The sequence below is a fragment of the Peromyscus leucopus genome, chromosome 2 (genome assembly GCF_004664715.2).
Source record: "Peromyscus leucopus breed LL Stock chromosome 2, UCI_PerLeu_2.1, whole genome shotgun sequence".
In the NCBI taxonomy this organism is placed as follows: Eukaryota; Metazoa; Chordata; class Mammalia; order Rodentia; family Cricetidae; genus Peromyscus; species Peromyscus leucopus.
Genome location: NC_051064.1, coordinates 56,169,746 through 56,195,798, shown reverse-complemented (window position 1 = coordinate 56,195,798; position 26,053 = coordinate 56,169,746). Strand labels below are relative to the sequence as shown.

General features: G+C 47.8%; 1 protein-coding gene, 1 non-coding gene and 1 pseudogene across 2 annotated transcripts in view; 2 read left to right on the top strand and 1 right to left on the bottom strand.

Moving 5' to 3' along the window:
* The window catches only part of Frmpd1 (FERM and PDZ domain containing 1), a 105,038-nt gene extending 87,332 nt beyond the window's left edge, over nt 1–17,706 (bottom strand). Inside the window, 1 exon segment of the mRNA XM_037202579.1 lies at nt 17,568–17,706. The gene's annotated coding sequence lies outside the window, so the exon portion shown is untranslated.
* Nucleotides 4,360–4,695, top strand: LOC114710584 (annotated as a pseudogene).
* A 6,492-nt stretch (nt 17,707–24,198) lies between the features above and the next one.
* LOC114710593 lies at nt 24,199–24,308 on the top strand. Its single transcript, XR_003737080.1, has one exon. It is a non-coding gene; the product is annotated as a U6 spliceosomal RNA (small nuclear RNA).
* Nucleotides 24,309–26,053: the final 1,745 nt, after the last annotated feature.

The window sequence follows — 26,053 nt, the reverse complement described above, 5'->3', positions numbered from 1 at the left end:
GGAGGCAGAGGCAGGCGGATCTCTGTGAGTTCGAGGCCAGCCTGGGCTCCAGCGCAAATCTACACAGAGAAACCCTGTCTCGAAAAACCAAATAAAAAAAAAGGAGGAGAAGTCAGGCTAAGTGGGATTCTATCAGTGACCTCTGTCCTTCACATCCCTTGGGACTTGGCATAGACCACAGACCTCTAGCTTAAAACTGTGTCCATTTCATTCTTTCACTCAATAAGCACTTACATCTGGAATGTGTGCGAGGCGCTGAGAGAGACATAAAGATAATCAACCTGTCCCTGCAGCTGGGGATGTCATCAGGGAGCACACGTGAGCCACTAAGACACAGTGAAAGGCAGCACGCCCCGGAGCTGGTAGGAAGCCCAGGAGTCTGCGGGAGAACTCAGAGTAGAGCGAGGTCCCAGGGAGGGGACCCATCTCCGCAGCACAGGACAGGGAGTCCTGCAAAGCTGCCCAGAGAGACGCTAGAAAGAGAAAGTACTTCGGGTAGGGCACAGGGCTGTCCTCAAGACCCAAACTTCACGGTGGTAAGGAACAAAGGGCAGCTGGGCGCGGTGGGCAGAGGCAGGTGAATCTCTATGAGTTCAAGGCTAGCCTAATCTACAGAGTTCCAGGACAGCCAGGGCTACACAGAGAAACCCTGTCTCAAACAAAAACAAAACCATAAACAAATACCAACAAAGAGAGAACAAAGGGCACGTCAAGCAGGGTCGAGGCGTGAGGGTGGGGTTGACACAGAGAAGCCAGATCAACAAACTCCCTAAGTGTGGAATAAGGAGGTTAAATTCCACTCCCAGAATCACCCCAGCGTCAGTCAGCCTGAGTGGGAGAAAGGGCAGGGAGGCCATTCTACTTCTGAGGAATGCAGGACGACATGGAGGAAGACATGCCCAAACCAAACCAAACCCACCTCTGTTTTCTTTTTTCATTTGTTATCTAGTCCTGACCACTCCCGAGTTTAACAATGTAAAACATTTGTCTGGGAGGCCAGATGTAGTGACATACTTGGAAGGCTGAGGCAGGAGGATTATGAGTTCCAGGACATCCGAGCCTACAGAGTAAGACCCTATCTCAAAGGAGAGAGGGGGCAGAGGGCTGTGGATGCAGTTCATTCATTAGAGTGCTTGCCTAGCACTCTTTATTCTCTGCACAGCACAAGCTGGGAATGGGGGGGGGGCATGCCTACAATCCCAACGATTGGTGGTGAAGGCAATTGCATCAGAAGTTCCAAGTCATTGTCTCGGATACACAGTGAGTTCAAGGCCTGCCCAGGAGATAGGAGACCTTTTCCTTTTTTTTCCTTTTCTTTCTTTCTTTTTTTTTTTTTTTTTTTTTTTTTTTTTTTTTTTTTTTTTTTGGTGTTTCGAGACAGGGTTTCTCTGTGTAGTTTCGTGCCTGTGCCTGTCCTGGATCTCGCTCTGTAGCCAGGCTGCCTCGAACTCACAAAGATCCACCTGCCTCTGCCTCCCAAGTGCTGGGATTAAAGGTGTGTGCCACCACGGCCCTGTGATTTTCTTTTTCTTAAAAAAAAAAAAAAAAAAAAAAAAAAAAAGATTGGGTTGGAGATTTAGCTCAGTGGTAGAGTGCGTAGGCAAGGGCAAGGCCCTGGGTTTGGTCCTCAGCTCCAGAAAGAAAAAAAAAATTATGGTGTTTTGTTTTGTTTTCTTTGGTTTTGCTTTTCTTGCGGGGGTGGGGGTGGAAGTGGGGTTGAGACAGGGTTTCTCTATGTAGCTTTGCACCTTTCCTGGAACTCTTTCTGTAAGCTAACCTCAAACTCACTCTGTAGACCAGGCTGGCCTCAAACTCACAGAGATCCTCCTGGCTCTGCCTCCGGAGTGCTGAGATTAAAGGTGTGCGCCACCACGGACTGGCTGAGACCTTTTCAAAATAAACTAGGCCACTAGATGCCTCAGCAGGTAAACGTGCTTGCCAGGAGCATATGCTGACCTGAGTTAGATCTCAAAATGGGAGGAGAGAACCAGCTCCTGAAAGTTGCCCTCTGACCTCCACAGGGGGTGCACAAGCCTGGTAATATTCTGACCCGCCCTGCGTCCTGACGTAAAAGCCTCATTTTAAGGAAAAACTCCTCCCCTTCCTTTTCCTTTTCCTTTTCCTTTTCCTCTTCTCCTCTCTCTCCTCTCTCTCTCTCTCTCTCTCTCTCTCTCTCTCTCTCTCTCTCTCCCCCCTCCCCCTTCCCCAACCTGAGGTGTGCACACCAGAGCTTTCTCTCCCTTTCTCTTTCTTCCTTGTCTCCCTCTTTCCTATCTTTCTCTTCATCTCTCTATTATAATAAACCCTCCACGTGGATGCAGCGCCTGGGTGTGAATGACTTTCACAGCCGCCACCGTGGGGTACTCTGGCCTGGCCAGCTGGGGGTTCCCCACTCGTGTATAATTCATAACAATGCCTACACACATGCACACACACACACTAATAAAATGAAAAAAAAAATTAGAAATACACATAAAAAATCTAGAAGGTAATTGGCACCTTGTATATAAATAAAGTAATACAATAAAATATTTGTTATGTTTTGCCCCCCCCCCAGAGGATCATAACCCTAGCCATCAACTTCTCACCCAAGAACACTTCTCACAAGAATGAATGATGAGGTAATGTCTGTGAAATGCCCAGAGCTCTCTGAAGATGCGTGGCAAAAGGCATCACTATAATTAATATTTAACGAGATACTCCCGGCTCTGATCTTTTTTTCTGCAGACTAATGTTACGTCTACAGGATAAGGTGATGCCAGATTGGCCCCCACAGCAACCTCTCCAGCACACAGTGCCCAGCCCTGCTACCCATCCCCTGGGTTCCTTCCTTCTATGGTTGATGGGGCCCATTATCCCAACCATTCAGGACTGGTCTCCAGTGTAAGAGTCTAAGGTTGCTAGAAAATAGAGGTCAAAACATATCAAGGAGAAGGGCAAAACAAATGTCAGAGGGCAGTCTTCCTTGGGGTCCCATTTCAAAGCATGAGAGGACCCCCTGAAGACTTCAAGGGGAATGATTTTAGCAAAAGCCACATCCTAAGCCGGTTAATATTTTTAGGCCTACTGTAGTACTCAAGAAAGGAAGGAGTAAGAATAGCGATGTGGGTTCAATTACAAATGGAGTGGAGAAAATAATTTCAAAAGTTCAAGGGGAAAAAAATCAATCTATTTCCTCCCCGCCCCAAGCTTTCACGTCTATAAATATTCACACAAATGGACCCAAGACCACGCTGCCTTCGAAAATGCTACCTGTTTGAGAATCTGCAAGATTGATGGTGTGCTAGGCTGGCTCTCAATGCACCTGAGCTCAAACAATACTCCCCAAAGCGTCTCTGTTCTTAAATAACATCATTTTCCCTCTCGAATTATAAGAGCAACACATGTGCCTGGCAGAAATTTTTCATCTTTTAGAAATAAGAAAATATTCTCTAAAATCTCCAAGGTACTAATTATCTTTCCTTTTCGTATGAAAACACATTTTTCAACATAACTTGAGAACGTATCTTTTAGATGAGTTATAGCCTGGTTTCCCCTGTGCCTTTGCTATTGTGCTACAGTTTTAAATGTCCTATAGGTAGAAGCATCCTGTCTGAAGCGATGCCCTATTCTGGACACTTGGTTCTTTTTCAGTGTCTTGCAGACAATGCTGATAGAGCCATCTTTGCCTGATACATCACAGGTTATTCTTAGGACTGGCCTACTGGGTGAAAGACTGCACACTAACACAGAGAGCTTTTTTGTTTGGGGAGACAGTTTGTAACCCAGGCTGGCTTTGAACATGCCATGTAGTCAAGGATGGTATTAAATCCTGACCCCCGACACATTCACACGTCCTCTGAGTACTTGTATTACAGTGTGCACCAAACCCATATGAGTTTTGAAAGCGGATAGAGCCAAAATGCCTGGCAGACAGGTTATCTCAAGTTTGCTCCCTCCATCTGTGGGAGAGCCACTCCCCCAAATGCTCTTTGTCCTTTAATTTGATAGATGTATAAAGGTAACATTGCAGCTAGGGATGGAGCCCTATTGGTAGAGTGCTTGTCCAGCACGATGAGGCCGGGGTTTGATCCCAAGCACTGACTACTACCAGGTATGTTGGCACACACTTGTAATCCCAACACTGGAAAAGTGAGGGCGGGAGGATCAGAAAGTCAAGGTCATCCTTAGCTGCAGACAGTTTGAGGCCAGCCTGGGCTACAAGAATAAGAAAATAAAGGAGCATCGCTGCTTTTACTTGCAGCTCTTTGATTATTGGAAACGTCCCCAAACGTTAGTGTCAACAGCACTCTCCAGAGTATTTTTACAGTGCGGTTCTGATCATCAGAAAGTTGGCAGTCGCTTTTCCAGTGGTGACGACCTCCCTACGAGAACATGCCTCTCACAAAGGATCTCCTTCATCCCTCTCCGGAAGAGGAAAAGAGGAAACACAAGAAAAATCTCCTGGTGCAGAGCCCCAGTTCCTACGTTATGGAGGTGCAATGCCCAGGATGCTGTAAGATCACCACGGTCTTTAGCCACGCACAGACGGTGGTCTTGGGTGCTGGCTGCTCCACTGTCCTCTGTCAGCCCACAGGCGGAAAAGCAGGCGGACAGAAGGATGCTCCTTCAGGAGGAAGCAGCACTGGAAAGCACCTGACTCAAGATGAGCGGGAACCGGCCCAATCAACACATTTTTGGCTATATTAAAAAGTATATCTGCTTCTCTAAAGGGGTCTCTCCCGCCTGTGAGGACACCTCGGTGGTCTCTCCGCTCTGGACCAGGCACACCGTTTTCACCTCATGCCTCTCTCAGCAAACATTTCAGTTTCAACCGGTGAGCCAGACATGGAACGCGTCAGTCACTTTATTTAGTCTTTCTTTATCCCACTGCTATCTCTTGTGGGGTGGGGGGTGGGGGGTGGCACCACGCTAAGAGGAAAGAAGAGCCAGGGTGCTGTGAGAAGCCAGGGCAGGGTCAATAATGAGCTTGGGAAGAAAACAGGGCTGAGGGTGGGGGGCGGGGTGTACAAGAGCAAAGTCCAGAAGCTTGTTAAAGCACCAGCCACGGAGGGGATATTTTCATCACCAAGGCATGGGGAGAGAGGCCGAAGACAGACAGGTTAGCTCAGGCCAAACTACTGAGCTACCTCACCTGTGGTCCACTCTCTTCCCCAGCACCTTAGCTCAGACTTGTGACCCCCGCCTGGCCCATCTCGGCTGCAGACTCATCTAAGAGCCTTCTCACAGAACCCTCCTCAGCATCCACCCATCAGGACCTCAGTGCCTGGGGCAGGGACTCTGGCTGGCATATCAATCTACTCAGCAATCCCCAGTGAATAGAGCACTGTTCCACAACTCTTGGGCACAAGTCTCGGGAGCCTGGCTAGAAAAGAAAACTCGGGGCTGGTGATATATTCTCTCATACCCCGAAGCTCTCAACATCCGACTGAGCTTACGTAATAGGCAATCTATAAAAGTGTACAGAATCTAACCAGATTAAGTTGAGCAGAATAAATACAAGAGAGGTGATGCCTGGACACAGCCTATATGGATCTGTTGCCCAGACAGCTGGGAAAATTGAAACTGTCTTTGAAGATTAGTTTCCGAACACAATCATATGAAAACGGGGAGTAATTTCCTTCAGGTGTGAATTTTGCATCTACATGGCCGGTTCTCAGGCACACAGCTGCACTTGTCCAGCCAAGCTGCATATCCCAAGAGCCCCTGTGCACAAAGGTCAATCAATTCTAGAGGTTTGCATTTTTTCTTCTTCCTTCGCAGGAAGTCAGAAGGAGAAAGGCCCTAACACACGCCATCTCCACTGGGATTTTCCACACGGACAATTCCAGTTCAAGGCAAAAATTCAGTCCTTTCCCATTCATGTTTTCATGAAGGCAGCAAAGAGGTCTAGATAATTCTTCCCCAAGGGCCAAAAGGCTGAACATTCCCCAAGTTCATCAGATTCCCTGGGCTAGGGATTCCTTCCTTGCTATAGAGAGCCCTGGGCTAAGTTTTTTTTTTCCTTCCCCAGTGACCTCTACAAAACTGAGAACTGCCCCCCCCCCCACCCCCAGTTCCTCGTACCTAGAAGAACTCTCCAGGCAGTGGACTAGCAGTCTGTGTTGAGGCATTAAATGCAGTGTCAAGGCTGCCTGGTCTAGAAGTCACGGGGGCCCTGCCAGGGAGGTGCTCGCCAGATTCCAAGACTTAGTGACAACTGGTGAAATAATAAAACCCAGGCACCTGGGAGGCGGAGGCAGGCGGATCTCTGTGAGTTCAAGACCAGCCTGGTCTACAGACAGAGTTCCAGGACAGCCAGGGCTACCTGAAAAACTACACTCTCGGGATTGCTTAGTCACAGGGGATTCCTATGTGGCCTGTCTCATTTTTCTGGGACCATCTCCCAGGTAGGCACCAAGCCCTCCTTCTAGTTCATTCTGGAAGCTAGAGGCTGCCCACTCCAGGGCCCAGGCTCAACGAACTGTGTTAACTGAAGAAATGAACGATGATAAAATGAAGGATGGACAGAGCTACTGTCTCAGGAACAAAACAAAACAAACACAAAGAATAAAACCCCAAAATATCACCAATGCTTTGGGCTTGAAAAGTCAGAAGCCTGGGCATGTGCCACCACGCCCAGCTAACCAAACAAGTCTTGTCTCTCTTCTCCTGACAGCTCTTCAGATAATAGAAAAGGGAGATGGGCATTTACTGACTCTTCTGCAGTTTTAACAAGCCCCGATAATCAGATGAATGAGCAACTAAATAGTGGGCCCAGTTCATGAAGCCAGAAAAACCCAGGCTGATGGAGTCACAAGTCCAAGTACTTTCCCCTGTCCCACACAGACCTCCGGTCTCCAGTATGAAGGCTAGAGGGCACTAAGAAGAGCCAGCTGGAGCACATGGCAGGCCCAGGACAACAAGGCATAGATGGGAAGGCTGGAGGCTAGGGCTGCGGCTTCTCCATCCTATGAGTCCGGAGCAGTTAAGTACTACCTGAGTTCTTGCCACACTTGCCTGACAGGGCACGCTGACTCCAGGAGCAGGTCTACCTCACAACACCCCAGAGGCCCACATCTGCTCTTAGGCAATATACCTGGTGACCATAAAAAGAGCCACGGAATGGCCGGAAGCCAGACAGAAGCAACCATGCCAGCAGTCATAACCATCATTGTTGGTTTATTTCTTCAATCAACACAGCTCGCTAAGTCTGTGCCCTGGAGTGCTCGGCTTCTAACCTCCAGAGTGAGCTAGGAGAAGGTCTCAGTGCCTACCTGGGAGAAGGTCCCCCCAAAATGGGACAGGCTATCTAGAAATCCCGCCTGACCAAGCAACTCTGGGGGTGTCATCTTGAGCTGGGAAGTGGCAGAAGGGGAGGCTCCCTCCACCCTGTAAAGGCATCCCATCCCAGACAGGTAAAATGAAGACGTCTCAAAGCAGCTCCAGCAGACAAGGCTTGTCAAGATGGAAAGGCATCATCCTCTAGACCCACCAGGCAAAACCAGAACAGATCTCTGCCCTGCCCCTACCCAGCCCTCCAGGCTCCAAGCAGCTCCCTGTGAATATCTTTCTTACCACATGAGCCTAACGTCTTCTTTAATCCTGGGATTCTTATGATCCAGCTATGGCCCATCATGCTGGCCCCTGCACATCATCCATGGGTCCTGAACAGCAACCTGGGTCCCTGGTGAGGCTGCAGCTCAATTCCTTTGAATGCATAGTTCCGCTTTGCTTCTTCCTCTCAATGTCTTACTCACTCATGGAGGCTTGGTTCAAATGCCAGGCCCTTCCAGAAACCTTTCTAGATCTTTCCCTAAGGCATGCCCAAGGGTCTCTGTAAGGTATAGCACCTTGCCCAGAGCCAAATGACTGTCAGCTGCAAGTGAGGCAGGGACTTAAATGATTCATCGGTCTCCTCCCCAGCCTCTCCTGCTTCCTGCCCTGCACTGGCCTTCTTTGGCAAAGCATGGGTGATCTGGGAATGGAGTAGCAGCCATGGAGGGTGCTCTGGGCAGGTGTGAGGCTGGAACCTTGGGAGCAGAGAGGACAGCCCTGAGCAGAATCTGGAGCTGCTCAGACTTTGGCCCCCTGAAGCCACCATCCTGTCCCCTGCTCTCCCTCAGCTCTGCGAACCGAACCGCACATAAAACCCACCACTCCTGCTTGTCCCAAGGCTTTTGGGTGCTCTACACTGCCCCGTGAGCCCAGAAGGCAGCCGCAGATTGTAAATCACATTTAAAAGGCCGCAGGGCTTTGCATGGAGCTTGTTGAAGGGGAAGGGAAGAGAGCTCAGCAACATTCTTTTCAGGCCTTCCAACCAATACTTCCTGGTTTTGTTTTTTGTCTTGTTTTCTTTGTTTTTATAGAAAATAGATGTGTATATGGGCCCTGAGAAAACAAATGATTTTTGTTTTCTAAATTGGGGGAAAATACAAAGACCCAAAATTCTCCCCCCCTCCCCCGTCCCATCTCTTCTGTCCAGGGCACTCACAGGGGACTGTCTGTAACTCTAAGAGCTGCTGCTGAATATTTTAACAGCAGCAGCAGCAGCAGCCTCTTCCCATTGATAAAACTCCTCCGACAAGCTGGAGCACGCTGCTGAAATGAGGGTGTGCACCAGAAAGACCTGCACTGCTCTGGGCCGCCTGAGCCTCACAGGCCCCGCCCCTCCCACCCCCAAAACAGGGAGAGGATGATCAGAGCAGCATGAGCACCCAGTAGGTCAGCAGCCAGGATGCTGACCGACAGGAGAGAATGAACACGTGGGGACTGGAAAGCAGAGGCAGGCTTGGCCTGTTGGAATATTCCTATAGTCTGAGCACCGAAAGGGCGAGTCAGGACAGGGATCAAAACTTGGAGGCTATCCTGGTCTACATAACAACCCCCCTTCCGTGTATATATAACCACTAGGGGCTGGAGAGATGACTCTGTGATTAAGAACACTGGCAGCTCTTCCAGAGGACCTGGGTTCAATTCCCAGGACCCACATGGTGGCTCACAGAGGGCACCAGTTATGATATGCATATGGTGCAGACTCATGCAGATCACACTCACACACTCACACACATACACACACACACACACACACACACACACACACACACACATACACACACACAAATGTAATTAAAAATTTTCCAAAGCAAAAGAATGTAAGTAAAATAGAGAGCCAAGGGCTGAGTGAAATCCACATCCCCTAGAAGAAATCTGTGCAAATCTCAAATCAAGGAATCTGTAAATATGCTCTTATTTGGGAACTAAAAGTCTTTTTGCGACATAGAATTCCATTACTGGGCTTTAGGTGAGCAGGTAGACCCATCATGAATGTCCTTGTAAGAGCAAAGCAGAGACAGAATTGATACAGAAGGCAGAGGAGACGTCCAGGAGGCAGAGACTGGTTGAGGCCAGCCTGTCTATAGAGAAGGTTCCAGGACAGCTAAGACTACACAGAGAAACCCTATCTCGAAAAACCAAAAACAAACAAACAAGCAAACAGCAACAACAAACCAAAAAAAGAAATATAACAGCCACCCTAGTTGAAAGAAGCAAAGGAAGGATCCTCCTCCCCTGCTCCGCCCCAATCCTGCCCCAGCCTCCACACAGAGGACCCCAGTGCCAACACCTTGATTTTGCGACCTCCTGTGGAAGCTTTAGAAGCCATGGGTGATGGTGTTACAGCACCCACAGGTAACTAATACAGCAGCTCAGAAGCAGCCAGAGTCAGGCTGACCAGGCCATCCAGTATCAGACACTGGGTCTAAGTACTTAGAAGCTGCCTTTCTACTTAAAAGAAGCTGCTTTGCCTCCCTTGAGCCCACAGGATACGAAAAGCAGGATAGAGACCCTCATTTTGTGCCTGCCTCCTTTGCTGTGGGTCACTTGCTTGGATGGGAAGGTCTGTGTGCTAATCAATCAAGGAATGTCCCCCTTTTAGGGTTGACAGGTTGGAGATAAGTTACTGGCCCTTTTTCCTTTTGAGTTACCTTGGATTATGAGAACTTCAAGGGACAGTCTACCTCTCAATTGAGGACATAGTCCATGAGGAAGTCCACATCCTGGAACACCCAACTTGTCCTCTCAATCAATATGAAGTTCTTTGGACACCCTTGCCAGACCAAAGCTATGACCACTGACACCATGCCCAAAGCAGGATTATTTAACTTTGCATACCTCTTGCTCCTTACTCCAAGTCTTCCTCTACTTAAACCTAAAGCCCATGCCAGGGCTCCAATGATGGACTTGGGGATGGGATGGGGGGTCACTGGACCAATTTATACTGAATAAATCTCTGCTTTTCACAGTCCCTTGTCTCTAATTAGAATCTTAGGACGGTGGCCGAGCCTTGCTTTTGGGGGCTGCTGGAGGCCAGGCTCTGACTCTAACTCCAGTCATAATAACCCAGATACAAACCCTGAAGTAAGGTGACAACCCTGCTCCTGGGCTGAGCAGAGCCCTGCACGACTGTGTCCTAACTTAGTCCTTTTCGGGGCACCAGACAATCTAAGATACTTTACCTGAAGACATGAAGACACGGGAGCCTGATCTCGGACTGTCTAAATCCCTGCATGACTATTTATTGTAGGAAGGAAGAAATGGATCTGGGAGGGGGAAGACTCAAAGAACAGAGTCAAGGCAGCAGGGCAATTCATCGCCCAAGGAAGATTTGTGGCTAGGGTAACAAAAACTTTCTAATAATCAGAGTCAGCTGAGGTTGGGACCAGAGCGCCTGGAGGCAGGTCAGTCCAAGCAGACCTCTGGGTGTGCTCAGGGAATTCCTGCCCCAGACAAAGGGTGCACTTGACCAGCTGGCAGCCCTGGAGGGTCTGTGACTGACAGCTAAAATATCCTTTAAGTAGGTATGAATTTAGGTCTTTGGCCTAAGACAAGACATGCTCCCACTTTTATTATTACATGGTGTTTGTGAACAATGTAAGCACAGAACCTCCCCAGAAATGAGCCTCAGAGAGAAACAATCAATTCTTCCTGCGCCGTATACAAAAAAACACCAAAAAACGTTGTTCCCTGACCCCAGAGAGGAAGAAGGCGGGAAGGCATGCAGCTCCAGACAGACATGGCTTTCCAAGCTGACCAGCGGCCAACAAACAGCACTTGAGCAGGTGCCTGGGAGCCTTGCGTAGCCTGAGTTTGATGCTCTTTTCCCAGGAAAACCAGAGAGCACAGACTCCAGGTTCCAGCTCAATTATCTTAAGAGGAAATGAAAAGCATCCCTCTCTGATAATTGCCTTTTCTTCCGCCTCCATCTAAATTCTCCTATCCAAGAAGTAAGCAGGCCTGGCCCTCTTTAGCTTCTAAGATGAGATCGTGTGCATTCAAGGCGGTGTGGCTGTAGACCACCCTTCTGAATTCTGTATTTGCAACTAAGAATACAGAAGTAACTCATCAACTTATTAGCTGTGGGTGGGTGTTTTGGTGGGGAGATGGGTTGTTAGGGAAGGTTAAGAGGCTGTAGCCTACACCCTGTCCATATTCTGGATACTGTGGACAGGAAGTACAGCCTTTCTCATCTGCCTGCACATCTGTCTTCTCTTAAGTCAAAATCTGAGAGAAGGGAGCGCTGTTACATCCGGATGAATTCCTCTGAAGCTCTTTCCGTTCAGGATTTTGAAAATTTGCCACGTTGCCCTTTTACAGAAACTGCTGGGTTCTTAGATTATTCCTCAAGAGAGGTTAAAAGAAGACACTTTCATATCTACTGCCACCTCTTTTCCAGCGTGTGTGTGTGTGTGTGTGTGTGTGTGTGTGTGTGTGTGTAAGAGAGAGAGTGTGTGTGTGTGTGTTTTCTTTCTCTCCCAAAGAACCAACACTAAGGACGCACATCGTTCAGCAGCTGGCTTACTGAATGATTGGAAGCCTGGACCATTTTTACCCACCACAAATATCAGATGAGTCCCTGAAAACATCATGTCACATCAGTGAAATAATAGCTACTGCTTCCCATCAACTGGCAAAGCGCCACACCAGGCTTCTCGCTGTCCCTCAGGCAGAGAGTTAATCTAGAAACAAAGCAAAACAAACCGTCCTGTTTGCAGAGCTGCAGACGGGATCTATACTTACCCAGACAAACACACGCTCCTGCTCTGCTTCCGAGCCCCTGTTCGCTGCATGCATTAGACTACAGTAAAAACACAACAGCTGCACACATCAGAACTGTGTGTTGCAGGGCACTGAGCACATGGGCGTGTGTGATACTTGAAAGATGACTGGACCAGATCTCTTGGTCCAGTAAAAAATGCTTTTTGATGGGCAGGTGAGATGGCTCAGTGGCTAAAGGTGCCAGCTGGGGAAGCTTGGTAATTTGAGTTTCTCCCCTCCCCCCTACAATAATGAGTAAGTTTTCAAAAGAATGCTTTTTATAATATTATCGTTCAAAGCTTGAAGGCTCAAACATGCACAGCATGTTTATTTAGCATAGGTCACATTGAAAAGCTAAATTCAAAATTCCTCAATTTTGAGGCTGCATCACTCTTCACCCAGTAAGGCCCTAATTTAGAGCCGGGAGAACTGCACGAGTGGGTTCAGCTGAGGACCACACGCAACCCTTATGCGGTGGCGGCGGCAGCAGCGGCAGCAACGGCGTGCCTCTGGCTTCACTCGAATCACTTCTGATCTCAGGAAAATCACAGGCTTTTGTCAATCTTGAACAGCAAGTGTGTGACGAGCATGCACCACAGCTCGGCACTGACGACAGGAGGATGGGGTGGGGAGAAGTGGGGCGCTGCACCTGCCATTCTGGGGGCCTCTTGTCGGTTCTATCTACATGCACAGAGACTACCCACAAAACCTTCCAAACAACTGCTTCTCCATGAGCACTACCAAGGCTGCCGGGAGGTCAGGGACTGATGAACACCCGAGACAAGGGGGTTAGAAAGATGGCTCCCTAGGGAGCCTGGTCCTCACCAAGGACAGCCAAGACCACTAAGGCTAGGCAGAGACCTGGTGAGGTGGCTGAGAGACAGGGATGAGGGACTATGAGTGGAGGACGGGAGAAGGGTGTGTGGCATGTCTATAAGACTGGAGACTCTGAACTTCCAGCACAGGACCCTGTGAAGTCTATGAGAAAGGTCAGGATGTGATCAGAGCCACTTCAGGAAGAAATGACAGAAGCCTGATATCAGAGAGAGAGACTGGCAAGATGGGAGGTTTGAGAGACTTTGGAAGTTAAATATCAGGGTAACTCGTGACCACCATAAAGAGGGCGCAATCGAGGACAAGTCATCGATGACTTTCCTCACAGCGATAGATGACTCTCATCTCCTGCTGTGGAGTCTCCAGCCTGGGAGGAAGACGGGGTTAATGATCACCCTTTGGCCAGGAGGCAAGGTCAGGGATTCGGTATCGGGGCTGGCATGGCCAGACACTCAACCTCACTCAAGCGTTCCCTTCATTCATCAGGGAGCAACTAAAGGGCCCTGTTTGGGGAGCTTGTGGTGAGAAAGGGGAAGAGAAATAAGGAGCAGAGAGGAAAGGGAAAGGGAGGGAGGGCATTAAAGGGAAGACGGGTGGGAGAGAGGAAGGGCCAAGAGGGAGAGAGGACAAGAGATCCTGAAGGATGTCAACTGATCATGCCATTGCCCAAGCAAAGCAACAGCAGCTTCGAGTGAGTGCTGCGACCTGGAGACCCCTCTCCTGAACTCCTCAAATGGCTTAGTCCAGAATGTGCCCAGTAACTGTGGGGATAGCATCTGTGCACACAGCCTGTCTCACCCTGAAAACACCCAGTCCCTCTACCTGGGACGGTCCTTATTCCCTTTTACTTGGTGTTTATCACATACATGCCACTCTTCTGAGTATTTTTTTTTTTTAAATTAGGGGTTAGAGAGATGGCTCAGCAGTTAAGAGCACTTGATACTCCTACAGAGAACCTGGGTCCAATTCCCAGAATCCACATGGTGGCTCACAACCATCTGTAACTCCAGTTCCAGGGACCCAATGCCCTCTTCTGACCTCTAAGGGCACCAGGCTGACACCTGGTACACAGACATACATACATAAAAGCAAAACACTCATACACATAAAATAAATCATATATATTACACATAATAATATGTGTAATACACAATCATATTTATTTGTGTGAGCATGCACGCAGGTGTAAACGCATCAGGGCATGCACACAGCAGTCAGAGACAGCTTTTGGGAATTGGTTCTCTCTTTCCACCACGTGGGCCTGGGAACTAACTGCAGGTCATCAGGCTTGGCAGCATGTGCCTTTACCTGGGGAACCACCTTTCCAGGCCCCTCTTCTAAGTACCTTACAGGTATCAACACATTTAATTCTCCCAACAACTTTACCAAGAGGACACAACACTTTCCCTGGTATACAAATAAAGAAATAGAATCTCAGAAGATCACATAACCCAGAGCCGGTGAGATGGCTCCACACGTGAAGACCCGAGTTCAATTCCCAGGACCCACATGGTGAAAGGAGGAAACCAAGTTCCACAATACATGCACTGTGGCACACACTTGTGCGTACACACACACACACACACACACACACACACACACACATACACACACATATAGTTTTTTAAATACTAAGTAACCTAAAGGTAGAATACATGCAGAATAAGTAGACAGATCCAGGTAGGGTGGCCCAAATCTGTATTCTCTTCCAGGAAGCTTCAGCACAGCCCCTTCCTAGATCCTTTGCGGTAGCATTTGGAGACCCAGACAAGCGTCCCTAAGGCCCCCATGCTCTGCGCCTATCACTTTCTCCCATACTGCCCCGAGTGTCTCTTTCACAGCACAACCTGCAATTGCCTTAACTGTGTATGTAGTTGTTTATTCTGCTTCTCTAACCGGAACACAAACTTCGATAAGGCAGAGAGACCTGGCCTTTTGTTATCCTAGAATAATTCTCTGGTTCACATAGCCATCCTATGAATAACTGCTGAATGAACCAGGCGGGAAGTGTGGTGGATGCTAGGTTGTGCTAGCAGGGTCATAAAGTATCGAGTGCTGTTCTCCACCCCCTGGTCTCGTTCTTTGACCACTCTAAGTGTTCAGCATCCTACACAAAAGCAGAAGAGAGCCAGGGCCCAGTTCCCTACATGGACAAAGCTGACACATTTACAAGTGACTGTCAAATCCTCCTGCCTGGGTCCTTGAGCACACAGTGATAAGTCTGTGGGAGGGCAGGGATTGTGGCTTCTGATGACCCCATCGGTAGCCTCCACCACCTTCGGTATTTACGGGACACTGGAAGCTGTCGGTGTCCGAATCAGATCTGAGCTCTCTCCAGAGAACACGTGCCTGTCTCTGGGATCAGGAGGTTCCCTGAGAAGGAACACACTGTCACCAGAGCTCTACCCTGGGAGAAAGGTTCTACATCGATGCACAAGTTCAAACAAAGACACCATTTTTATATCCCCTGAGTGCACAGCACCTACTGAACCTGCTGCCCATGAACATGCTAAAAGAGGTACCCACTCTGGCCAAACACTATTACATACAAACGCCACGCCTGTCGCTTTCACATACGCTCTCCCTTGTGCATTGGCCATTATTCTCCTTTGGCAAATGAGAAAATCGAGAGTCAGAGGACCCAAATCCCACAGCCAGTGGAGACTGACACACTTCCCACCCACCCCCTCTGCTTTCAGCGGGCTCTGCCGGCTTTGAGCTTCCCCCAGACTCCCTGCTCTCCCATGACCTAAACTTTGCTAGCCTGTCCCAGTCCCTTGATTTGAAAATGACCTCCCCTTCCACCTGTTGCGATCCTGTCCTTCCCTCAGTCTTCCCGAATGCCAGCTCCTCCAACTCTCCGGCTGGAGTTCACAGTCCATTTCCACAAGCCCCCACCGATGGAGTCCAGAAGCCCCACGGTATAATTCTCTACTCCTCAGCTGGTGCAGTGAGGGAACCTGGCAGTAATTTTCCTCATTTCCTCCCAATGCGTGGTGAGAAAGAGCCCGAGAAGCCAGCACTAGAGGATGAGGAGGGGTAAGTCAAGCTTGTGTCTGAATGCCTCTGCAGGGATAAAAAGGCTCTAGGCCAATTAGTCTCCAAATGAGAACATCACCTAGGAAAGGCAAACTTAGGTATCACAAGCCCACCCAGGCACAAGACCAACCTCCCCAGCCTTCTGACTTCATAAGGCTTGAAACCTAAAACCAGGATGTCTAGAGAGGAAATCAAGTAGAATTGCTTCCATGAGATGTCTCTCACTGGGGAGACACTAACTGCAGCACAAGACACTGGCCAAAGAGACAAAGTTGGCCTTGCTCCACACACGGTCAGGTATCACACTCTCCACTTTGCTCTGGCTGTACCATAATTCACCAGTCCTGGAAGTCAGGGCCTGTCCTTCCTGAACCGTGGACCTCTCCAACCCTATGGCCAGGCCACACCCACCAGCGGGCTCCTGGTTTAGTCTCCATGTCCTGCATTGGAAAGCATCTCAACCTCACCTTAGGTTGGAAATAAATACCCGCAAGCAACCTTCAGGGCCCTACAACAGTGCATTATCTTCCTCCCTCAATTTGGTGAGGTTTTTGCAAAAAATAACCGCCTCACAAACAGAAACATTTCCTGATCTATAAGCCACTTTGAAAACAAATCATTATGCCGTTGAATATTTTATGATGGGCCAATGCACCGGAGAAGGCAAGGCGCGCTTTCGCCAACCCTTGCCATGTCTATTTTGAGACTCCTGGAGCAAACTCCAAATGCTTCCTTCATTTTCCAAACACCAATTTGTAAGTGCTGGATAGACTCTTGGTGAATTAATGGCTCCACCCAAACTGACCCTCCAAGGCAGAGCTCAGAGAATCCCCTTCTGTAGAGCGTATAGCTAATCCATCTCAATCTATTTCAATAATACATCTCATGAACACTCCTTCCACCCTACCTTAGAAAGGCGCCAAAACCAGCCAAACCGGTGGACTTGCCCAAGGTCACACAGCCTGGATCGCCCCGGGACACTTAGCCCTTGGAGCGCCTCCATTTCCAGAGGCTTTCACCACACCCATCCTAAAACTCAGCCAAGGCTGCTGTAAGTTAGTGACGTGACCCTCTTCCCCCAATACTGACTTCTGGTGTCTCCAACCTTCCTCTTCCACGCCCCATGAGCCCTGGAGCCGAAACACTCTCCGGGTGCTCCTCCACTCAAAACAGAGCAACACAGACAGGACGCCTCAGCTGATCGCCCTGGAGAACAACTCAACCCACTCTGGTCCAGGTGTGGCCGTCGAGACCGGGCAGGGAGGGCTCATCTGAGGTCACTCAGAAAGTTGGCGCTGGCGGCGGCCGCACCTGAACCCAGGTCTGCCTCCCGGCTGGCCGCTCCTCCCACTAACTACACGGTGCAGACCTCGGAAACTTAAGGCACGGGGATCCCGTGTACAGAGTTAACCGTTGCAGGTCCCAAGCAAGCCGGCGGCCAAGCCACGGGCGCCGGGAGTGAGGACACGAGGAGCGGCGCGGGTCAGCCGGGAGCGAGCGCAGCGTGGAGGGCGGCGCGGAAGAAGCCGAGGGGGCAGCTCCCGGAGGCGCAGGCCTGGGATGTGGGAGGCTCAGGTCCTCCCCAAAACTTTGCGGCGGCGCGGGGGCCTCGCCCTTACCTGCAGAGGAGGCGCCGCCCGCGCGCACGCGGAGCCGGCGGGAGCAGTGGCAGGGGCGCCCCGCCCAGCGGCGGCCACGGTAGCGGGCCGGGCTCGGGCAGCGGCTCGGCTCGGGCTCGGCTCGGGCTCCGCCTCCCGCGCCGCGGCTGCAGCCGGAGGGGGGGAGACGCCGGGCCCGGCTGCGCCCGCGCCGTCTGGCGGCGGCAGGTGCTGAGGCTGCAGCTGCGGGGCCGCCAGCTGCCGGCGCCGCGACCCCCGCCCCGGGGGAGGAGCCCCGCGCGCCGCCCCTGCCGGCTCCGGAGGTCCTGGCCCGCCGCAGTGGGCGGTCCTGCTCCCACCCCGGCCCTGCCTCCTCTGGCTCTCCCCACCTCACTCGCCCCGGGACGCGCAGCGTCCCCATGGGGACACTGAGGCCGGGAGGGGAAAGGGACACCCCAAGGTCACCCAGACCCGCGGCCTGAGATGGAACCCAGAATGATCCCTTTCTTACTAACCTCTGCCTTCCCAGCTCTCTTACCTCGAGGTAGGAGACCCTGGGGAACACAGAGGACCTTTATTCTTCCTCATGTCTCCCCACTCTTGGTCCCCAGTCTCTCCTGCCAAGGGAAGTGGAAGGGAGTGGCCGCACTTTAGGCACTGTTGACCACTACCCCTGCCTCTGCCCTGAGAGGCCATACTCCCCAATCTTTCTGTTCTCCTGTGGGGCTCGGAAAATCTGGAAGCCATAAACTGCTGGAGTCACCTGGGGCTTTGCAGTCATGCCTCTTCTGATTCCCCAGTCCGGTCACCCAGTTCCTGTGTTACTACCCTACCACCTTTCTCTCCCCATGCAAGTCTCTAAGATGCAAGAGCTAGACCTCCAGGCTTATGCTGTGCCAGACACTGGAGGAGCGGCCTCCAGAAAAACATGGTCCTTGTTTTCTAGACTGTACAGCCTAGCCGACTTAATAAAGTGCTGATCTGGCACCCATAGCACCATCCCGCCTGCGGAAGGCCTGCTGGAGGGGATGCCTTCCGAACAACAAACTGGACCGCCAACTGGAGTTGGCCAATAGAATGTGGAAAGGCACCAGGCTGTGGCTGCAGTGGTGTACACCTTTAATCCCAGCACTCGGGAGGCAGAGCCAGCGGATCTCTGAGTTCGAGGCCAGCCTGGTCTACAGAGCAAGATTCAGGACAAGCACCAAAACCCTGTCTTGAAAAAAAAAAGAAAGAAAAAGAAAAAAGAATGTGGAAAAGGCATTCCAGGCAGAGGACCAGAATGATGACCCCAGGATGTCACAGATTTCACAGAAACAGGGCCAGGAGTGGAGCTGAACTGAAGAGTTAGAGGAGGCTATTCCTGGTCAATAGTAATAATGTTGTGTTATTAATGGCGCCGGTTCATGGGACGAATTTTGGCGATGGAAGGGGTGCCACCAGATTGTCAAATTTTGACCATTTTGGGAATCAAATGGAGCAGAGACAGGCGGGATCCTTAATTCAAGGTCAGATGGAGCAAGCAACAGGTCAGCCCTTGACCCTTGGGAACCAATCGGGCCTGCACACTCTAGCTCCTACCAGCTTCCGAGCTTCCAGCCCCAAACCCAGGCCACTCTCTCGCCAGTGGCTCCATTTTTTGGAAGACCCATTTCCATGGGCAGATAGATGCCTCTCTTCCCTGTTTCTGTCCTAGACAGGGTAAGCACCTCTAGGGGAAGTGGGTCGAAATGGAAGATTCAGAAGCTATGTTGAGTTTAAAGTTAGCTTTAAGAAAATTAAATATATTTCACAATAGCCTGTGAACCTATAATTTATAATAAAGTTTAATTGAATGGCTATGTCATAGACGAAGATCAATAACTAAATTATGCCCGACAGTACAGATTAAACACCAAACAGGGCATGTGTCAGACAGGAAAACAAGAGCTCAGCCATGCTGTCCAACAAGAACAAAATTTTCCCATCAGGTCTGATCCTATCCGTCACAAATTTCCTAGCTGCTGAGGTCAGAGGTGCCTTCCAGCAGGGCTACCTTTGGCTTCAGAGCCCCACTCTGTGTGGGTTGCCACCTGGCCGCTCTTCCCCGACAGCCTCCTAGGTTGGCTCTCCCTCACCTGCCAGCCTGGTAGATCCCACAGTTCCATTCTCTGCCTGTTTGACGTCTTTCTCTTTGCACTCTTGTGGAGCAATTCTTCTCCGTAATTTTATTAGAACATATTTATTGTACAAAGTGACAGGCTTCATCATGACATTTCAGTCAAGTACCTGGTGTACTGCCATATTTACCACCCCATTCCTGCCCCCCTCCCTTCTAGTCAGCTCTCTTTATCTTCCCAAGTACTCTCCCATTTTCAAGTATATGTGTACATATGGAATCTAAATTACACATAAGAGAAAACATTGTCTTTCTGCATCTGACTTCTATGGACTGGTGACTCAAGTCCAGTCATTCTTTTGTGCTCCAAACCCAGACACACAAATGATGCCTGAACACCTCCCAAATATCCCTCCGGGGTCCCAGGCTCAACAGAGCAAGGAACAAATGCATATCTTTCCCTTAAATTATGTTTCTCTGTCTCTACTTGTGGAGGCACCATCTTCCTACAGGCAACAAAGCCAAAAACCAAACCTCATTCCTGGCAGCCACTAGGTCCAGTCCACCCTGTCTTCTTAATGTCTCTTACACACGCCTCCTCTTCATCTATCGCCCTTCCAGCAGTTTATAGGATTTTTTTTTTTAAAGATTTATGTGTTGTGGGATATTCTACACTGTGTGAAAATGTATTGCTGTGATTGGTGTAATAAAAAACTGAATGGCCAATAGCTAGGTGGGAGGTATAGGTGGACTTCTGGGCACAGAGAGAGGAAGTAGGAGGAGATAATTAAGCACAGAGAGATGCCAATGAGACATGGAGGGAGTTGGACATACAGAATGAAAGAAAAGTAAAATGCCACGAGGCAAAATGTAGATTAATATAAGTGGGTTAGTTTAAGCTAGAAGAGCCAGTGGGAAAAGCCTAAGCTAAGGCTGAGCTTTCACAGTAAGTCTCCATGTCATTATCTGGGAGCTGGCGGCACAGAGAAAGACTCATTACAGTTGGCGCCCAGTGTGGGTCACATCGCAGAGCCCAGTGCTCGAAGCATCCAGAGCCCCTGCAGCTCATTTAAAAGGCCCTGCTGTGCAGCAGAGCATTGGAGCTGCTGGGGCACTAGGAAAAATGCCAGCTGCTCACACTCAACAAATTCCCAAAGCTGGAGTAGTAACACAGCTCCCACCCAGTATCCGATGACATGAGGCTAGGCCCTCAGGGAACAGAGGGGGCATGGCCAGCAGCCAGAGGAGTATGAAATTTGCCTCAGGGTCAGAAAATGCTGTAGATGCACAGAAAGTCAGATCTAGATTGAGAAAACCTCTAAACAGATATAGCATGCTTTAAAATGTGCTTAGGTGTGAAGAAAGAAAAGAAAAGGTGTATAAACACTCATAAAAAATAGTTTAAAATTTGTAAAGTGAAGTCTTTAAAAAGAGAGTAAAAGAGTATTTTTAAAAAGCCATGTAAAGATGGGAAATATACAGGGTGTCTGGAACTTGTATGGTGCTTTGTTGGCATTGAATTTTTTTAAATGCTAATGAATAAAAAATGACAACCGCTGAGAGACATTGGATTATAAGAGGGACTGCTGAATTAAACCAGCCTATACACTTTAGGGATGTCTTGGCTTCAGAATGGAAATTCAGAATGGAAAATGTGTTGCATTGGGGAAGAAGCTGTACTTTTGTTTCCACAGGAAATGAGAAGCTGTGGATTCCTTCAAAATTAATAGAGACCAGATTTGATCAGGGAGGCCTCCTGAAAATCTTTTCTACAGACATAAAGAAATTAATCAAGAAAAACTACAAGAGAGGTGATGTATATGCTGATCCCTCTCATGCAAACAGCTCTGAGACTGGATGAGACAAGATAAATCTTGTTGGCTAAAAATCCTCATGACTTATTATTAATACTATGCTTTCACATGGCATGGAGAGAGGTTTGGTTATACAGTCCAAATAGACTTATGAGGTTGGCAGATGCCTTTTTTCTGCTCAAATATATATATAAAAAAAAGTATTTAGCTAACTTGTACAAACCAACATTCCATACTTGGGTTAATACAGATATATATGTTACCTTTAAAAGTTTGTGTGTTTTTAGAAGAAGAAAAAAAAGGACCAAACACCAATGAAGACATGTAGTCCAAGTGATCCAACCTCTCAGAATGACTCTATAGCAGTTTCATCAAAATGCTACATCCAGAACAACTTCACGGCTGCTAGCTGAGATAGTCCAGCCCCACAGACTCTCCAGACAGGACTTCAGTTAAGCTCTACAGTTTCCTATCACGCAGAGACTGAACAACAAATAATACAGCTAGTTTTCCCAAGACTTGACCATTATCCCTATTTTCTTAGGGTCCCCTAAAGACGCCATTGCCCTCAGAGAATAGGAGCATGATGACCATGTTCCCAAGAGGCGGGGTGGGTGGTCATTTGGTGGGGTATGGATGTTTGTAATTGTTTACAGGGATTGGCTGAAAGTTGTTACTGGTCATGGTAAGAGAGGGAACTAAGCAACAAAGGTTGGATTCAATGATCATTTCTTAAGGGGAAAAGGGGCATGTAGCATATAATGATGGGATAAAGAGGAGGATTGTTGAGTCTACTTTTGAATAACCACTAGTCTCAAATATTTTACATTGGTATGTATTTTTGTATACTGATACTAATTTAAGGGTTTTTTTTATAATGTATATATGTTTCTACTCTTGTTTAAGGTATTGTACCTATGCTGGTCATTTAAAAATATAATCTATAATTAAGAAATACAGGTTAGTAGTCATCTATAATAATCAAACTTGTAGTTATGTTAGGTATGCTTTCAAGGTTAAACAGAGATATATTTTAGATAGATAGAGGGTCTTCAAACACTTCAGAGACCAACATAATATGGCATTTAATAAGTTTAATGACCTAAGGCTTTTATGACAGTGAGACATGCCTGCTCCTGGCAGCACCAATTTACTTCAAAAAAAGATGATGAGCATCAAAGAACCTCCATATGGAGTTTGTTTTTATTGTGCAAAATTAGCCACTGGGCAAGAAACTGCCCTTGTCTCAGCTGCTGACAGAATGCCCTACAAACTGGACATGCAGGACACAAAGGAAAGTGACTGCTGAGCCTTGCCAAGACAAGGTAGGACAGTCCTTCAAATTCCTTCTTCACAGAAAAATCTGTCAGATATTCTAGACCAGTAGGTAAAAAATAGATGACCCAATACTACAGAGGAAACTTGAGTGACTGTCCAGGCAGCCAGCTGTCTCTGTTGTTTATATAGTTTTGGAAGTTGTTTGCTCAGCACTTCCTGTTTACTCAGGTAATATATCCTTCTCCGAGTCCATGATGGAATTAAAGACAAGATAGTTATAGTTACAGTTTTCCTTGCTACCAAATTCAGAAAAGAAACTCACATAATAGATGTAAACTATATAGGGTTGAGAGACATAAAAGCTTAATTTGTTTATCTAAGAAAATGTTTTAAAGTCTAAAAAGATAGTTTTGATTGGTAATACAAGTTAGAGTAAAAGGTAAATTAGGTACAAAACTTTGGATTCACCAAGATAGGATAGATAATGGAATATTTTATCTGAATTTGCCAAATACAGATAAGACTGGACATTGTAAATCTAATTCTTACCTGATAATTGTTCTTATTGTATACAGTTTTACTATGTTAGAATTAAAACCTTTCCTTTATTTAGACAAAAGGGAGAAATGTTGTAGGATATTTGTACATTGGGTGAAAATGTATTGCTGTGATTAGTGTAGTAAAAAACTGAATGGTCAATAACTAGGTAGGAAGTACAAGCAGGACTTCCAGGTACACAGAGAGGAAGTCAGAGGAGAAAACTGAGGTGCAGAGGCACACCAATGAGATATGGCAGTCGGACATACAGAATGAGAGAAAGGTAAAAAGGCACAAGGCAAAATCTAGGTTAATATAAATGGGTTAATTTGAGTTATAAGAGCTAGTGGACAAGCCTAAGCTAAGGCTGAGCTTTTATAATTGGTAAGAAGTCTCTGTGTCATTATTTGGGGGCTGGCAGTAAAGAGAAAGACTCGCTACAATGGTGTGTGTGTGTGTGTGTGTGTGTGTGTGTGTGTGTGTGTGTGCGCGCGCGCGCGCGAGCGCGCACTCACATGCATATGAACATGTGATATAGATGCCCATGGAGGTCAGAAGCATTGGATCCCTGGAGGTGGAGTAACAGGCTGTTGCGAGTCACCTGACATGGGTCCTGGGAAGTGAACTCAGGTCCTCTGCAAGAGCAGTACACACTCTTAACTGCTGAGATATTTGTCCAGCTCAGTCTCACTGCTTCTTACCAGGATTGTGGTGATACCTCACTATATAGGACAGGTTGAACTGGAACACCCAGAGATCCTCCTGCCTCTACCTCCCAAGTTCTGTGGTTAAAGGTGTGCACCACCATACCTGGCAATTACGTCTTAATGCCCTACTATGGCTAAAGGCTCATCTCCACTCCTTGCACACCTGCCCACCAAACGCCTATGTTCCCAGGCTACATCATGAAATAAAAGACACGAACTTGTGCTCACTTCAGCTTCACATATACTAAAAAAATGGAACGATACAGAGAAGATTGGCATGGTCCCTGCAAGAGGATGACACAAAATTCATGAAGCATTCCATATCAAAACCAAAACAAACAAACAACAAAAAAAACAAAAAAAAAGAAAAGAAAAGAAAAAAAAAAAAAAAAAAAAGAAAAGAAAAGAAAAAAAAAAAAAACAAACAACAATAAAACCACAAGTTTTGTGCTAAAAATACAGACCAAGAGCCAGGCACCTGGGTTCAAATCCCAGTGCTGCCACTTTTTTACCCTGTGTAATTTTGGGGAAAGTTCTAGAACCTCAGATCGGGGGTTTCTTCCTCAGGAAATGGGCCATCACAGGAGCACCTGCAACCTGGCAATGGTCTAAATTCTGCTCTGGGGCAGGGGGATGGCCTGCTAGCCGGCACTGTTAATGATGCTTAAGCCATCGACTGTTACCTGCTTATAACAGTGTGCTTGCTCTGCTTACCTCAGAGAAGGAGGCTGAGCATCCAGAGAGTAAGTTCCCTCCGAACAGTTAAAGCAGCTGCCCTGAGGCTCACATAGGAACTTCTCACAACTGAAGACTTGGCGTGAGTGCTCGCTCACCACCCACTAGAAGGCTTCCTCAGTTCCCACCTCTACCCTGCCTGACAGACAAACTCAGCCTTTAATGTTTTCTGCTTCCTCAAGCCCTCCTAGTCTCCCTCAGTGTATCTGATAAATTTCCACATCTGTCAGATAAAGCACCACCCCGCCCCACACACACACACACACATACTCTTACAGTGGTTTGCTAGTGTGTCTGTCTTCTTGGGACCCTCTTGAAAAAGATAATGCCTTACTGGGTTTTGTCTTCCTACTTAATATGCCATAAATGCTTCTGAGTGAATAAATTGGCAAATACACACACACACACACACACACACAATATGTATTATATTATATATATTATAATATATATGATTATAATATATATATATGTTCTCAGAAGAGGTTTACCCTACCAGTTATCATTTCAATACAAATCACCCAGTCTTCTCCTTCGTCACCCCGAAGAGTCAGTTTTGATGGAGGACAGCCTCAGGTGTTGCTGTATTAACACTGAACCAGACACAGCGAGACTGCTGTTTGGTCGTGCCTCGTCCCTCTCAGATGTCTCTCCTTTTTTTAGTCACACCATATAATAACCATAATGAGACTCTGTGTTGCATCCTAATGAGACTTCCTGACTAAAACATCTGAGATTTTCATTTATTTCCCATAAGTACCATTTCAGCTCAAAGTTCCTTCTCTCGATGGCAGTGAGGGTGCCATTTGTCATCTGCTAAGTGCCTGTACCTTCCCTTTATCTGTACTAATCTTCTTTGCATTCAAATACTCCTAAGAGCTGACTTAATGGTGAGCTCTTCTCTACAATTCCCTTCTTAGGATGCCCAGCTCCTCCTGACTACACCTCTATTCTTCCCAAAATAGAATAGTTTACTGCTTGAAATTTCAGTTTTACTGTCTATAGTGATTTAGAACACAGAGTATTCTTCAGAATGATCAAATCCCATAGGGTTAAAAAAACAAAAACAAAAATCTGACGCCTCCATTTTGTACGGAGTAGTATTTTGTATTAGACATTATAAATGTTTAGTTTGTGTGCCAGAATGCAAGCGTATTGGCAATTTTAATGCCTTCACATCAAAATACTGAGAAGCAGGATGGGTGAAGGAAATCACTGTGGCTTGAAGCAGGACAGAGGAGGGGTGACATAGAGTTCTTCTACTTGTATAAATCCTCTCCTGCCTGGGGACTCAGCAGAGAGAAGTGGCGTTCAGTGATCTTCAGGTCTCTTTCACAT